Below are 16,460 nucleotides of genomic sequence, written 5' to 3'. Positions count from 1 at the left end.
AATTTTTACACTTTAGTGTAATTTCAGTTGCTTGCCTGCTGCCAGTGTGTGTCAGGCCCTCTTCCACTGACTGTAGTGTGCCCACTGCCAGTGCCAACCACTGATACCGGGTGGCACAGTAGCTTGCCGATAAATAAGGCATTTAATTTTTAGACAGTAGTCTAAATTCAGTTGCTTGCCTGCTGCCAGTGTGTGTCAGGCCCTCTTCCACTGACTGTAGTGTGCCCACTGCCAGTGCCAACCATTCATACCGGGTGGCACAGTAGCTTGCCGATAAATAAGGCATTTAATTTTTACACTTTAGTGTAATTTCAGTTGCTTGCCTGCTGCCAGTGTGTGTCAGGCCCTCTTCCACTGACTGTAGTGTGCCCACTGCCAGTGCCAACCACTGATACCGGGTGGCACAGTAGCTTGCCGATAAATAAGGCATTTAATTTTTAGACAGTAGTCTAAATTCAGTTGCTTGCCTGCTGCCAGTGTGTGTCAGGCCCACTTCCACAGACTGTAGTGTGCCCACTGCCAGTGCCAACCACTCATACCGGGTGGCACAGTACCTAGCACGCGTAGTACCACTTATCTAAAAAAAAAATGACAGGCAGAGGCAGGCCACCCCGCAGGGGCCGTCGTGGTCGTGGTGCTGTGATTTCCACTGTCCCTGGAATAATGCCCAGTTTTCAGAGGCCACGTACCCTGAACCCGAAAAATTCAGAGGACGTAGTTGACTGGCTTAGACAGGACACCCAATCTTCAACAGCTTCCGCTAAGAACCTTGACGCACCATCCTCCTCCAACTCCGCTTCGGTCACCTGCTCTCAAGTTACCACGCACCCGCCCGTCGCCACTACCACCACAGCCACCACAGCCGCTTCACTTGATCCGTCAGAGGAGTTATTTACACATCAGTTGGATGCAATTAGTGATGCGCAACCATTATTGCCAGATGATGTAGATTACGGGGATATGTCTCAGTCAGGCAGGATTACACACATGGACGTACAGTGTGATGATGATGATGTTGTACCCGCTGCTGCTTCCTTTGCTGAGGTGTCAGATACAAGTGAAGCGGTTGATGATGACGATGTGTCCACGGATGCCACGTGGGTGCCTGCTCGAAGAGAAGAAGAGGGGGAAAGTTCTGAAGGGGAGACAGAGAGAATGAGGAGACGAGTTGGAAGCAGGGGGAGGTCGTCGCAAGGAGTTAGTGGCACAGTCAGACAGCATGTATCGGCACCTGGGGTCAGCCAGACAGCACGCCAGTCAACGCATGCTGTTGCCACCACTAGAATGCCGTCATTGCAAAGCTCAGCAGTGTGGCATTTTTTTTGTGTGTCTGCCTCTGATAAAAGCAATGCCATTTGCAACCTGTGCCAAAAGAAACTGAGTCGTGGGAAGTCCAACACCCACCTTGGTACAACTGCTTTGCGAAGGCACATGATCTCACATCACAAACGCCTATGGGATCAACACATGAGTACAAGCAGCACACAAACTCAAAGCCACCATGCTCCTCCTGGTCCTGCATCTTCAGCCACGTCAACCACTGCTGTCCTCCCTGCCCCCTCTCAACCACCCGCCACTCCATCTCTCACCTTCAGCAGTTCCTGCTCATCTGCCCACAGTCAGGTGTCTGTCAAGGACATGTTTGAGCATAAGAAGCCAATGTCACAAAGTCACCCCCTTGCCCGGCGACTGACAGCTGGCTTGACGGAACTCTTAGCCCGCCAGCTTTTACCATACCAGCTGGTAGAGTCTGAGGCCTTCAAAAAATTTGTCGCTATTGGGACACCACAGTGGAAGGTACCCGGACGAAATTTTTTTTCAAAAAAGGCAATCCCAAACCTCTACCATGTCATTGAAAAGGAAGTCATGGCATCTCTGGCATACAGTGTTGGGGCAAGGGTCCATCTGACCACTGATACCTGGTCTGCAAAGCACGGTCAGGGCAGGTATATCACGTATACTGCGCATTGGGTCAACCTGCTGACGGCTGACAAGCATGGAATGCGTGGCTCTGCAGCGGAGTTGGTGACACCACCACGACTTGCAGGCAGACCTACTGCCACCTCCTCTACTCCTACTCCATCCTCTTTAATTTCCTCCTCGGCTGAGTCCTCTTCTGCTGCGGCGTCTGGCTGCACATCAACTGATTCCCCCCAGCTCCCCAGGGGCTATTCCACATCCCGGATACGACAGTGTAACGCTATCTTGGGGTTGACTTGCCTGAAAGCAGAGAGCCACACAGGACCAGCACTCCTGTCCGCCCTGAACGCACAGGTGGATCAGTGGCTGACCCCGCACCAACTGGAGATCGGCAAAGTGGTGTGTGACAATGGAAGCAATCTGTTGGCGGCATTAAATTTGGGCAAGTTGTCACATGTGCCGTGCATGGCACATGTGTTGAATCTCATCGTACAACGTTTTGTGTCTAAGTACCCAGGCTTACAGGACGTCCTCAAGCAGGCCAGGAAGGTGTGTGGCCATTTCAGGCGTTCCTACACGGCCATGGCGCACTTTTCCGATATTCAGCGGCGAAACAACATGCCAGTGAGGCGCTTGATATGCGACAGCCCGACACGTTGGAATTCAACACTCCTAATGTTCGACCGCCTGCTCCAACAAGAAAAAGCCGTCAACGAGTATTTGTATGACCGGGGTGCTAGGACAGCCTCTGCGGAGCTGGGAATCTTTTTGCCACGTTACTGGACACTCATGCGCAATGCCTGTAGGCTTATGCGTCCTTTTGAGGAGGTGACAAACCTAGTCAGTCGCACCGAAGGCACCATCAGCGACCTCATCCCATTTGTTTTCTTCCTGGAGCGTGCCCTGCGAAGAGTTCTGGATCAGGCTGTAGATGAGCGTGAAGAGGAAGAGGAAGAGTTGTGGTCACCATCACCACCAGAAACAGCCTTGTCATCATCGCTTGCCGGACCTGCAGCAACGCTGGAAGAGGAGTATGAGGAAGAGGAGTCAGAGGAGGAATGTGGCGGCTTTGAGGAGGAGGAAGACCAACCACAGCAGGCACCCCAGGGTGCTCGTTGTTGTCACCTATCTGGGACCCATGGTGTTGTACGTGGCTGGGGGGAAGAACAGACCGTCAATGACATCAGTGAGGACGAGGAACGGGAAATGAGAAGCTCTGCATCCAACCTTGTTCAAATGGGGTCTTTCATGCTGTCATGTCTGTTGAGGGACCCACGTATAAAAAGGATAAAGGAGAACGATCTGTACTGGGTGACCACGCTACTAGACCCCCGGTATAAGCAGAAAGTGGCAGAAATGTTACCAAATTACCGAAAGTCGGAAAGGATGCAGCAGTTCAAAACCAAACTAAAAAATATGCTTTACACAGCTTATAAGGGAGATGTCACAGCACAACGGGAATCTAACAGGGGAAGAGGTGAGTGTAATCCTCCTCCTACCACGGCGGCAAGGACTGGACGATTTACAGATGTGTTGTTGATGGAGGACATGCGGAGCTTTTTCAGTCCTACTCATCGCCACAGCCCTTCGGGATCCAGCCTTAGAGAACGACTCGACCGACAGGTAGCAGACTACCTCGCCTTAACAGCAGATATCGACACTCTGAGGAGCAATGAACCCCTTCACTACTGGGTGTGCAGGCTTGACCTGTGGCCTGAGCTATCCCAGTTTGCGATAGAACTTCTGGCCTGCCCTGCTTCAAGTGTCCTGTCAGAAAGGAGCTTCAGTGCAGCAGGAGGCATTGTCACTGAGAAGAGAAGTCGCCTAGGTCAAAAAAGTGTTGATTACCTCACCTTCATAAAGATGAATGAGGCATGGATCCCGAAGGGACTGACAGTGGGGGATACGTTTGACTAACAAAAGGCCTGATTACATGCCTTGGCCTCAAAATGGTCCCCACGCTGCTGTATTTAATGTCTGCATACCGGATGACTTTCGTGAATTCTCCACCACCAACTAGGGTTCAAGCCGTAATGTTTTAGTCACTTTTCTGCCTGGAAAACATAAATTTTTCCGGCCGCTGCTACAATAGCGTCTGCAACAGTGCCATTATTTTTCAGGCATGTGTACATGCCTAATTTTTCTGTCCTATGGTGCAGCACTGTGGCTGCAAAAACAAACCAAAAAAAAAAGGCACATACAAGTGTCAATTCCCCTTCGTGATCGTTACCTTGTTGTGGTGAAGGGGCTTGCGTATCACAATGAAGCAATCATCATCACCTCTATAAAAGTGTGTTGGCAATGTTGCCACACCCCAGATGATAAGGCCGTTGCTTCATTATGGTCAGACCAAAAGCGATCGGGTGGCCACGCTACTAGACCCCCGGTATAAGCAGAAAGTGGCAGAAATGTTACCAAATTACCAAAAGTCGGAAAGGATGCAGCAGTTCAAAACCAAACTAAAAAATATGCTTTACACAGCTTATAAGGGGGATGTCAATGGGGGATTCGACAATGGTTAATCAATTCGACCGGATAGGGTCCGTAACAGGGATTAAACTGATAGCAATAGTACTAGTTAAGACACCACTCATATAGGGTGTCACAGCACATTGCTCTGTGCACGCGCAGTGCCCCAATTTGGGAGTAAGAGGACCGACCAAGCTGCTTTTTCCATCTCCCGGTTCCTGAAATCAATTCAGTTTAGTGTATGAGAGTTTGGTCTGTCACTGTGAAGGCAGTCGAAGGTACCCGGCCTAAATTTTTTTGCATAAAAGGCAATTCCTGATATGGGACGTAACAGGGATTAAACTGATGAGAATAATACTACAGAAAATACCACTCATATCGGTGGAGGGAGCCAGCGTTTTTTTAACCATCTCCCCGTTCAAAAAATCTATTTAATAAATGGCCCCCAGATTGGGGATGTTAGAGGGATTAAACTGATGAGAATAGTACTACAGAAAATACCACTCATATCGGGTGTGACAGTAAATTGCACGGCGCAGATGCAGTCACCGTGGTTTAAAACAGAGTGGAGGGAGCCAGCGTTTTTTTAACCATCTCCCCGTTCGAAAAATCTATTCAATAAATGGCACCCAGATTGGGGACGTTAGAGGGATTAAACTGATGAGAATAGTACTACAGAAAATACCACTCATATCGGGTGTGACAGTAAATTGCACGGCGCAGACGCAGTCACCGTGGTTTAAAACAGAGTGGAGGGAGCCAGGTTTTTTTTAACCATCTCCCCGTTCGAAAAATCTATTCAATAAATGGCACCCAGATTGGGGACGTTAGAGGGATTAAACTGATGAGAATAGTACTACAGAAAATACCACTCATATCGGGTGTGACAGTAAATTGCACGGCGCAGACGCAGTCACCGTGGATTAAAACAGAGTGGAGGGAGCCAGCGTTTTTTTAACCATCTCCCCGTCCGAAAAATCTGTTTAATAAATGGCCCCCAGATTGGGGAGTCGGGGACGTTAGAGGGATTAAACTGATGAGAATAGTACTACAGAAAATACCACTCATATCGGGTGTGACAGTAAATTGCACGGCGCAGACGCAGTCACCGTGGATAAAAACAAAGGGGAGGGAGCCAGCGTTTTTTTAACCATCTCCCCGTTTGAAAAATCAATTCAATTGACCTTTCGGGGACCCTTGGTGTTGTACGTGGCTGGGTGGAGGAAGAAACCTTCAATGACATCACCGGGACGTGGCTAGCTTGGTATCCAACCTTGTGCAAATGGGGAGTTTGCGGTTGTGCAAATGAACTGTTTGCGGTGCATTAAAAGGGGAGTTTGGTCTGTCAATGTCTGTGATGCGGGCGTAACCCTTACACTACCTGATCGATACAACATCATACCTGATCGTATACACACACTGGATGTTTTAAAGCACGTTATTCCAAACAATTTAGGAATGTTAGTTGATTTATGCCCTTTATGGATTAAAACCCGACTCTGCGTCCACTACGTAATTTTCCATGGGAGTTTTGCCATAGATCCCCCTCCGGCATGCCACAGTCCAGGTGTTAGACCCCTTGAAACAACTTTCTCATCACTATTGTGGCCAGAAAGAGTCCCTGTGGGTTTTAAAATTCGCCTGTCTATTGAAGTCTATGGCGGTTCGCCCGGTTCGCCAGTTCGCGAACATTTGCGGAAGTTCGCGTTCGCTGTTCGCGAACTGAAAATTTTATGTTCGCGACATCACTAGTCCCTATATGATGACTACTAAAGTTTGAGTTCTGCTTTAACATCACGTGGTTCCTCAGTTATTCCTGCTATCAGTAAACGGCGTGCCACCGTTTAATTGGCACTGGCGTCACGAACATTACTCATCATCACCTGCCCTTGCAGAGAGTCAGCCATCTCAGGTTAGTGTCTATTGCACTACAACACCCAGGAACATTTCTAAACCTAACTTGAGTACGCTGCAATCTGTCTTCATGTCATAGCAGAGAATCAGGCTTCACGTCACCCACCACTGGAACAGGCCACTGTCACACATTTAGGCCCCGGCACCCAGGCAGAGGAGAGAGGTCCCGTAACAGAGAATCTGGCCTTATGTCAGCGCAGAATCAGTCTTCATGTCATAGCAGAGAATCAGGCTTCACGTCACCCACCACTGGAACAGGCCACTGTCACACATTTAGGCCCAGGCACCCAGGCAGAGGAGAGAGGTCCCGTAACAGAGAATCTGGCCTTATGTCAGCGCAGAATCTGTCTTCATGTCATAGCAGAGAATCAGGCTTCACGTCACCCACCACTGGAACAGGCCACTGTCACACATTTAGGCCCCGGCACCCAGACAGAGGAGAGCGGTCCCGTAACAGAGAATCTGGCCTTATGTCAGCGCAGAATCTGTCTTCATGTCATAGCAGAGAATCAGGCTTCACGTCACCCACCACTGGAACAGGCCACTGTCACACATTTAGGCCCCGGCACCCAGACAGAGTAGAGCGGTCCCGTAACAGAAAATCTGGCCTTATGTCAGCGCAGAATCTGTCTTCATGTCATAGCAGAGAATCAGGCTTCACGTCACCCACCACTGGAACAGGCCACTGTCACACATTTAGGCCCCGGCACCCAGACAGAGGAGAGCGGTCCCGTAACAGAGAATCTGGCCTTATGTCAGCGCAGAATCTTGTAGTGTACGGGGACTGTAATGCCCGTCACTACAGAAGGGTCACTTGTGTGCTGTCGTCCCCCCCTTATTTATGGGGAGTTGGTATAAGTCATCTTTATAAACTGTAATGCTATGTATTTCCCTGTTACTGTGAAACTTGCATGTACAGGCCTGCTAGGGGTGTCATTCCAGCTCTTAGTCACTAGAGGGAGCTAGGGAGCCCTAGGTTATATAAGGCCCAGTCAGGGAAGGGAAAGTCAGTCTAAAGTCAGTCTAGTCTAAAGCCAGTCTACAGCAGTTGGAGTTTAGACTATGTCAGAGTCAAGTCCAGGCCGGAAGCCTGCAGACCAGGAGAGGGTATTGCCGTCCCTGTAACCGGGTTCCAGATTCAAAGAGAAGGTTCCCCTCCTGAGTTCACCTATGCAGAAGCAGGAACACCTCAGTTAAAGAGCCTGAGGAAGCTGAGAGAGAGACAGAGGCAAAGCTCAGAAAAGCAAGAGGTACTCAAGACAACAGAGGAGGTACTTGATAAAGATAAAACCAAGGATATACGCCAGAGCTAGGGTATTGGGCCTTGGAGAAGATTTTCTATGTTCCAGGATCAGTCAGAAATAGAGTGCAAGCTGCCTGTACTGCAAGTCCTGTGTTTAACACTTTGAAGTCACCTTGCTATACATATATTGCCTGCTTCAACTGTATTGAAAAACAACTGTCTGCAAAGGAACTGCGTTTCCGTTAATGTCCCTATATGATGACTACTAAAGTTTGAGTTCTGCTTTAACATCACGTGGTTCCTCAGTTATTCCTGCTATCAGCAAACGGCGTGCCACCGTTTAATTGGCACTGGCGTCACGAACATTACTCATCATCACCTGCCCTTGCAGAGAGTCAGCCATCTCAGGTTAGTGTCTATTGCACTACAACACCCAGGAACATTTCTAAACCTAACTTGAGTACGCTGCAATCTGTCTTCATGTCATAGCAGAGAATCAGGCTTCACGTCACCCACCACTGGAACAGGCCACTGTCACACATTTAGGCCCAGGCACCCAGGCAGAGGAGAGAGGTCCCGTAACAGAGAATCTGGCCTTATGTCAGCGCAGAATCTGTATTCATGTCATAGCAGAGAATCAGGCTTCACGTCACCCACCACTGGAACAGGCCACTGTCACACATTTAGGCCCAGGCACCCAGACAGAGGAGAGCGGTCCCGTAACAGAGAATCTGGCTTTATGTCAGCGCAGAATCTGTATTCATGTCATAGCAGAGAATCAGGCTTCACGTCACCCACCACTGGAACAGGCCACTGTCACACATTTAGGCCCCGGCACCCAGACAGAGGAGAGCGGTCCCGTAACAGAGAATCTGGCCTTATGTCAGCGCAGAATCTGTCTTCATGTCATAGCAGAGAATCAGGCTTCACGTCACCCACCACTGGAACAGGCCACTGTCACACATTTAAGCCCCGGCACCCAGAAAGAGGAGAGCGGTCCCGTAACAGAGAATCTGGCCTTATGTCAGCGCAGAATCTGTCTTCATGTCATAGCAGAGAATCAGGCTTCACGTCACCCACCACTGGAACAGGCCACTGTCACACATTTAGGCCCAGGCACCCAGGCAGAGGAGAGAGGTCCCGTAACAGAGAATCTGGCCTTATGTCAGCGCAGAATCTGTATTCATGTCATAGCAGAGAATCAGGCTTCACGTCACCCACCACTGGAACAGGCCACTGTCACACATTTAGGCCCCGGCACCCAGACAGAGGAGAGCGGTCCCGTAACAGAGAATCTGGCCTTATGTCAGCGCAGAATCTGTCTTCATGTCATAGCAGAGAATCAGGCTTCACGTCACCCACCACTGGAACAGGCCACTGTCACACATTTAAGCCCCGGCACCCAGAAAGAGGAGAGCGGTCCCGTAACAGAGAATCTGGCCTTATGTCAGCGCAGAATCTGTCTTCATGTCATAGCAGAGAATCAGGCTTCACGTCACCCACCACTGGAACAGGCCACTGTCACACATTTATGCCCAGGCACCCAGGCAGAGGAGAGAGGTCCCGTAACAGAGAATCTGGCCTTAGGTCAGCGCAGAATCTGTATTCATGTCATAGCAGAGAATCAGGCTTCACGTCACCCACCACTGGAACAGGCCACTGTCACACATTTAGGCCCCGGCACCCAGACAGAGGAGAGCAGTCCCGTAACAGAGAATCTGGTCTTATGTCAGCGCAGAATCTGTCTTCATGTCATAGCAGAGAATCAGGCTTCACGTCACCCACCACTGGAAAAGGCCACTGTCACACATTTAGGCCCCGGCACCCAGACAGAGGAGAGTGGTCCCGTAACAGAGAATCTGGCCTTATGTCAGCGCAGAATCTGTCTTCATGTCATAGCAGAGAATCAGGCTTCACGTCACCCACCACTGGAACAGGCCACTGTCACACATTTAGGCCCAGGCACCCAGGCAGAGGAGAGAGGTCCCGTAACAGAGAATCTGGCCTTATGTCAGCGCAGAATCTGTATTCATGTCATAGCAGAGAATCAGGCTTCACGTCACCCACCACTGGAACAGGCCACTGTCACACATTTAGGCCCCGGCACCCAGACAGAGGAGAGCGGTCCCGTAACAGAGAATCTGGCCTTATGTCAGCGCAGAATCTGTCTTCATGTCATAGCAGAGAATCAGGCTTCACGTCACCCACCACTGGAACAGGCCACTGTCACACATTTAGGCCCCGGCACCCAGACAGAGTAGAGCGGTCCCGTAACAGAAAATCTGGCCTTATGTCAGCGCAGAATCTGTCTTCATGTCATAGCAGAGAATCAGGCTTCACGTCACCCACCACTGGAACAGGCCACTGTCACACATTTAGGCCCCGGCACCCAGACAGAGGAGAGAGGTCCCGTAACAGAGAATCTGGCCTTATGTCAGCGCAGAATCTTGTAGTGTACGGGGACTGTAATGCCCGTCACTACAGAAGGGTCACTTGTGTGCTGTCGTCCCCCCCTTATTTATGGGGAGTTGGTATAAGTCATCTTTATAAACTGTAATGCTATGTATTTCCCTGTTACTGTGAAACTTGCATGTACAGGCCTGCTAGGGGTGTCATTCCAGCTCTTAGTCACTAGAGGGAGCTAGGGAGCCCTAGGTTATATAAGGCCCAGTCAGGGAAGGGAAAGTCAGTCTAAAGTCAGTCTAGTCTAAAGCCAGTCTACAGCAGTTGGAGTTTAGACTATGTCAGAGTCAAGTCCAGGCCGGAAGCCTGCAGACCAGGAGAGGGTATTGCCGTCCCTGTAACCGGGTTCCAGATTCAAAGAGAAGGTTCCCCTCCTGAGTTCACCTATGCAGAAGCAGGAACACCTCAGTTAAAGAGCCTGAGGAAGCTGAGAGAGAGACAGAGGCAAAGCTCAGAAAAGCAAGAGGTACTCAAGACAACAGAGGAGGTACTTGATAAAGATAAAACCAAGGATATACGCCAGAGCTAGGGTATTGGGCCTTGGAGAAGATTTTCTATGTTCCAGGATCAGTCAGGAATAGAGTGCAAGCTGCCTGTACTGCAAGTCCTGTGTTTAACACTCTGAAGTCACATTGCTATACATATATTGCCTGCTTCAACTGTATTGAAAAACAACTGTCTGCAAAGGAACTGCGTTTCCGTTAATGTCCCTATATGATGACTACTAAAGTTTGAGTTCTGCTTTAACATCACGTGGTTCCTCAGTTATTCCTGCTATCAGCAAACGGTGTGCCACCGTTTAATTGGCACTGGCGTCACGAACATTACTCATCATCACCTGCCCTTGCAGAGAGTCAGCCATCTCAGGTTAGTGTCTATTGCACTACAACACCCAGGAACATTTCTAAACCTAACTTGAGTACGCTGCAATCTGTCTTCATGTCATAGCAGAGAATCAGGCTTCACGTCACCCACCACTGGAACAGGCCACTGTCACACATTTAGGCCCAGGCACCCAGGCAGAGGAGAGAGGTCCCGTAACAGAGAATCTGGCCTTATGTCAGCGCAGAATCTGTATTCATGTCATAGCAGAGAATCAGGCTTCACGTCACCCACCACTGGAACAGGCCACTGTCACACATTTAGGCCCAGGCACCCAGGCAGAGGAGAGAGGTCCCGTAACAGAGAATCTGGCCTTATGTCAGCGCAGAATCTGTCTTCATGTCATAGAAGAGAATCAGGCTTCACGTCACCCACCACTGGAACAGGCCACTGTCACACATTTAGGCCCAGGCACCCAGGCAGAGGAGAGAGGTCCCGTAACAGAGAATCTGGCCTTATGTCAGCGCAGAATCTGTATTCATGTCATAGCAGAGAATCAGGCTTCACGTCACCCACCACTGGAACAGGCCACTGTCACACATTTAGGCCCAGGCACCCAGGCAGAGGAGAGAGGTCCCGTAACAGAGAATCTGGCCTTATGTCAGCACAGAATCTGTATTCATGTCATAGCAGAGAATCAGGCTTCACGTCACCCACCACTGGAACAGGCCACTGTCACACATTTAGGCCCCGTCACCAAGACAGAGGAGAGGTTCATTCAACTTTGGGTTGCACCGCAATATAATGGTAAAATGAAATAAAAAATAGTATTGAATGAGGAAGTGCCCTGGAGTAGAATAATATATTGTTAAGGGGAGGTAGTTAATATCTAATCTGCACAAGGGATGGACAGGTCCTGTGGGATCCATGCCTGGTTCATTTTTATGAACGTCAGCTTGTCCACATTGGCTGTAGACAGGCAGCTGCGTTTGTCTGTAATGACGCTCCCTGCCGTGCTGAATACACGTTCAGACAAAACGCTGGCCGCCGGGCAGGCCAGCACCTCCAAGGCATAAAAGGCTAGCTCTGGCCACGTGGACAATTTGGAGACCCAGAAGTTGAATGGGGCCGAACCATCAGTCAGTACGTGGAAGGGTGTGCACAGGTATTGTTCCACCATGTTAGTGAAATGTTGCCTCCTGCTAACACGTTCCGTATAAGGTGGTGGTGCACTTAGCTGTGGCGTGTTGACAAAACTTTTCCACATCTCTGCCATGCTAACCCTGCCCTCAGAGGAGCTGGGCGTGACACAGCTGAGTTGGCGACCTCTTGCTCCTCCTCTGCCTTCGCCTTGGGCTTCCACTTGTTCCCCTGTGACATTTGGGAATGCTCTCAGTAGCGCGTCTACCAACGTGCGCTTGTACTCGCGCATCTTCCTATCACGCTCCAGTGTAGGAAGTAAGGTGGGCACATTGTCTTTGTACCGGGGATCCAGCAGGGTGGCAACCCAGTAGTCCGCACACGTTAAAATGTGGGCAACTCTGCTGTCGTTGCGCAGGCACTGCAGCATGTAGTCGCTCATGTGTGCCAGGCTGCCCAGAGGTAAGGACAAGCTGTCCTCTGTGGGAGGCGTATCGTCATCGTCCTGTGTTTCCCCCCAGCCACGCACCAGTGATGGGCCTGAGCTGCTTTGGGTGCCACCCCGCTGTGAGCATGCTTCATCCTCATCCTCCTCCACCTCCTCCTCATCCTCGTCCTCCTCGTCCTCCAGTAGTGGGCCCTGTCTGGCCACATTTGTACCTGGCCTCTGGTGTTGCAAAAAACCTCCCTCTGAGTCACTTCGAAGAGACTGGCCTGAAAGTGCTAAAAATGACCCCTCTTCCTCCTCTTCCTCCTGGGCCACCTCCTCTTCCATCATCGCCCTAAGTGTTTTCTCAAGGAGACATAGAAGTGGTATTGTAACGCTGATAACGGCGTCATCGCCACTGGCCATGTTGGTGGAGTACTCGAAACAGCGCAACAGGGCACACAGGTCTCGCATGGAGGCCCAGTCATTGGTGGTGAAGTGGGTCTAATCCACAGTGCGACTGACCCGTGCGTGCTGCAGCTGAAACTCCACTATGGCCTGCTGCTGCTCGGACAGTCTGTCCAGCATATGCAAAGTGGAGTTCCATCTGGTGGGCACGTCGCATATGAGGCGGCGAGCGGGAAGGCCGAAGTTACGCTGTAGCGCAGACAGGCGAGCAGCGGCAGGGTGTGAAAGCCGGAAGCGCGAACAGACGGCCCGCACTTTATGCAGCAGCTCTGACATGTCGGGGTAGTTGTGAATGAACTTCTGCACCACCAAATTCAGCACATGCGCCAGGCAAGGGATGTGCGTCAAACCGGCTAGTCCCAGAGCTGCAACGAGATTTCGCCCATTATCGCACACCACCAGGCCGGGCTTGAGGCTCACCGGCAGCAACCACTCGTCGGTCTGTTGTTCTATACCCCGCCACAACTCCTGTGCGGTGTGGGGCCTGTCCCCCAAACATATGAGTTTCAGAATGGCCTGCTGACGTTTACCCCGTGCTGTGCTGAAGTTGGTGGTGAAGGTGTGTGGCTGACTGGATGAGCAGGTGGAAGAAGAGGAGGAGGAAGCTGAGTAGGAAGAGGAGGAGACAGGAGGCAAAGAATGTTGCCCTGCGATCCTTGGAGGCGGAAGGACGTGCGCCAAACAGCTCTCCGCCTGGGGCCCAGCCGCCACTACATTTACCCAGTGTGCAGTTAGGGAGATATAGCGTCCCTGGCCGTGCTTACTGGTCCACGTATCTGTGGTTAGGTGGACCTTACGACAGATGGCGTTGCGCAGTGCACACTTGATTTTATCGGACACTTGTTTGTGCAGGGAAGGCACGGCTCTCTTGGAGAAGTAGTGGCGGCTGGGAACAACATACTGTGGGACAGCAAGTGACATGAGCTGTTTGAAGCTGTGTGTGTCCACCAGCCTAAATGACAGCATTTCATAGGCCAGTAGTTTAGAAATGCTGGCATTCAGGGCCAGGGATCGAGGGTGGCTAGGTGGGAATTTACGCTTTCTCTCAAATGTTTGTGAGATGGAGAGCTGAACGCTGCCGTGTGACATGGTTGAGATGCTTGGTGACGCAAGTGGTGGTGTTGGTGGTACATCCCATGTTTGCTGGGCGGCAGGTGCCAACGTTCCTCCAGAGGCGGAGGAAGAGGCCGAGGCAGCGGCAGCAGCAGCAGAAGAGGCCGAGGCGGCGGCAGCAGCAGAAGAGGCCGAGGCGGCAGCAGCAGAAGAGGTAGCAGGGGGAGCCTGAGTGACTTCCTTGTTTTTAAGGTGTTTACTCCACTGCAGTTCATGCTTTGCATGCAGGTGCCTGGTCATGCAGGTTGTGCTAAGGTTCAGAACGTTAATGCCTCGCTTCAGGCTCTGATGGCACAGCGTGCAAACCACTCGGGTCTTGTCGTCAGCACATTGTTTGAAGAAGTGCCATGCCAGGGAACTCCTTGAAGCTGCCTTTGGGGTGCTCGGTCCCAGATGGCGGCGGTCAGTAGCAGGCGGAGTCTCTTGGCGGCGGGTGTTCTGATTTTGCCCACTGCTCCCTCTTTTGCTACGCTGTTGGCTCGGTCTCACCACTGCCTCTTCCTCCGAACTGTGAAAGTCAGTGGCACGACCTTCATTCCATGTGGGGTCTAGGACCTCATCGTCCCCTGCATCGTCTTCCACCCAGTCTTGATCCCTGACCTCCTGTTCAGTCTGCACACTGCAGAAAGACGCAGCAGTTGGCACCTGTGTTTCGTCATCATCAGAGACGTGCTGAGGTGGTATTCCCATGTCCTCATCATCAGGAAAAATAAGTGGTTGTGCGTTAGTGCATTCTATCTCTTCCACCCCTGGGGAAGGGCTAGGTGGATGCCCTTGGGAAACCCTGGCAGCAGAGTCTTCAAACAGCATAAGAGACTGCTGCATAACTTGAGGCTCAGACAGTTTCCCTGATATGCATTGGGGTGATGTGACAGACCGATGGGCTTGGTTTTCATGCGCCATCTGTGCGCTTTCTGCAGAAGACTGGGTGGGAGATAATGTGAACGTGCTGGATCCACTGTCGGCCACCCAATTGACTAATGCCTGTACCTGCTCAGGCCTTACCATCCTTAGAACGGCATTGGGCCCCACCAAATATCGCTGTAAATTCTGCTGGCTACTGGGACCTGAGGTAGTTGGTTCACTAGGACGTGTGACTGTGGCAGAACGGCCACGTCCTCTCCCAGCACCAGAGGGTCCACTAACACCACCACGACCATGTCCACGTCCGCGTCCCTTATTAGATGTTTTCCTCATTGTTCCCGTTCACCACAATTTTGAGAATGGCAAATTTGGGAATGCTTTTTCAACCCAGAACAAAAAGTGTGCTTTTACGGTCACTACAAATAACTTGACCAGCTAAAACAGTGCAGATTTGGTTGAATAGAGATGTGAGACCTGTTTTTTGTTGCGCTGTATGACAGGTATAGGTTTAATCACAGAATCACACTTCTATCAGCACGCTAGCGTGTGTCTTAGGTTTTTCTTAATGACACTATCAATACCTTCAATGTAAGATTTTCTTTTTGGGATAGATTTCAAGTAGGCCTCAAATACCAGAAACTAGTTATTAATGACAAATTTGGGAATGCTTTTTCAACCCAGAACAAAAACTGTGCTTTTACGGTCAATACAAATAACTTGACCAGCTAAAACAGTACAGATTTGGTTGAATAGAAATGTCAGGTCTATTTTTTAGGCGCTGGGTGACAGGCTCAACTTACCCCTGATGTAATATATGGCCAAAAAATAACCACACTGTTGATGGTTAAATGCACTTGGGTGACACAGGCTCAGCCTGCACCAGATGTAGTATATGGCCAAAAAATAACCAGACTGTTGATGGTTAAATGCACTTCGGTGACACAGGCTCAGCCTGCAGCTGATGTAGGATATAGCACAAAATAACCACACTATCGATGGTTAAATACACTTGGTGATAGCTCGTGCTGGCGCACCACAAGTCACAAAATGGCCGCCGATCACCCCAGAAAAAAAGTGATCTAAAAACGCTCTGGGCAGCCTCAAAAAAGTGAGCAAGTCAATAATAGCACTTCAATGATCCACAGCTGCAGATCGATCACAGAATGAAGTCTTTTGGAGGAGTTAATCTGCCTAATCTCGCCCTAACGTCGCAGCTGCAACCTCTCACTATACTGATCATAGCAGAGTGACGTGCGGCGCTACGTGACTCCAGCTTAAATAGAGGCTGGGTCACATGGTGCACTGGCCAATCACAGCCATGCCAATAGTAGGCATGGCTTTGATGGCCTCTTGGGCCAAGTAGTATGACGCTTGTTGATTGGCTGCTTTGCAGCCTTTCAAAAAGCGCCAAGAAAGCGCCGAACACCGAACCCGAACCTTTACGAAAATGTTCGGGTTCGGGTCCGTGTCACGGAACTATACAGTTCGGGTTCGCTCATCCCTAGTCAGGGTCAATCCAGGCCTTGTTCATTTTTATAACAGTCCACCGGTCAGCATTTTCAGTTGACAGAAGGATACGCTTATCTGTTATAATGCCACCAGCAGCACTAAATACAC

Source organism: Bufo bufo, chromosome 5 (assembly GCF_905171765.1).
Source record: "Bufo bufo chromosome 5, aBufBuf1.1, whole genome shotgun sequence".
Taxonomy (NCBI): Eukaryota; Metazoa; Chordata; class Amphibia; order Anura; family Bufonidae; genus Bufo; species Bufo bufo.
This window is presented reverse-complemented; position numbering follows the sequence as displayed.